The sequence below is a fragment of the Tigriopus californicus genome, chromosome 11 (assembly GCF_007210705.1).
Source record: "Tigriopus californicus strain San Diego chromosome 11, Tcal_SD_v2.1, whole genome shotgun sequence".
Taxonomy (NCBI): Eukaryota; Metazoa; Arthropoda; class Copepoda; order Harpacticoida; family Harpacticidae; genus Tigriopus; species Tigriopus californicus.
The window spans coordinates 12,387,078-12,388,058 of NC_081450.1; the positions used below are offsets into that span (position 1 = coordinate 12,387,078).

The 981-nt window shown below is 38.9% G+C and overlaps 1 protein-coding gene across 1 annotated transcript in view; it reads right to left on the minus strand.

Moving 5' to 3' along the window:
• LOC131891125 (protein sax-3-like) overlaps positions 1–981 on the minus strand; it is a gene marked incomplete at both ends in the record, with an annotated part of 40,234 nt that overhangs the window by 38,289 nt on the left and 964 nt on the right.

A 981-nucleotide genomic window follows, 5' to 3' on the forward strand; every position in this document is an offset into this window, starting at 1 on the left:
GACAAAATGCATGGTTGTCAAGTCTTAGAATAACAACAGAAACCTTTTCAGTGGCTCGTGCATTGAATTACACTCTCGCCGTGGCTTGCTAGATGGAGGGTGAGGAATTTTGTTCCAACATTCATGGCGCCAGTCAATGAAATAATGAAACACAAAAAGGAAGACCAAATGGAAGTTCTCTACAAGAGCTAGGACCACAACATGCAATGCCTGAAGATTGACGAGACAGACAAGATTATCTGTCCCTCGTAACCCTTGGTTGTTTTCTGCTTCAAACGAATGTACAAAATGTATTGTTATATGTACTGCATAATATGTTCCTATTGTTCTCAAACCTCCTGTTGTCACTTTTTGGGGATATTTGCTGGACGAAAAGAAGGAAACTTGAGTGAGCCTAATTGTAGCCAGAAATATCAATTTGACTCATGCAGATACGCGCTTGCAGTGCAAATACTAAACCATGTAGTGCGATTCAATACATTCAATACATCAAAATTATAATGTGTATGATTATGGTTCGTTAGCAACTCATCACGCAAAGTGATACGTGTACATTGTACTCGTTTTGTTTGTCACGGACAGTCACAAGTGCTACATTCGTCAACAGCAAATACATGTACAGTGTGTTTACAATTTTACGTCAACATGAGCGCAATGATTTGAGCTCTTTCATATTCATTATAGGCGTGAAAACTATAAAACGATGAATATTGCGATCTTTAGTTATGATTTCGATTAGTGCTTCCTTTGGAATGATTGAGAAAGGCAAAAACAATACATTCTAGTTTTCTCCCTTTCTTCGCGAAAGTCCCCTGCAATTTGCGGCACCCTGAATTTTACCCAACCATTAATTGCCCGTGATTGATGTCGAAACCTAAATTGGTCACTTTTAATCTACCTTTCTCCCTTTACAAACGGCAAATGATCAATGCGGTGTAATTGATCGCCCTTTGAAGCAACTTCAAATTGTCTGGTGCAACC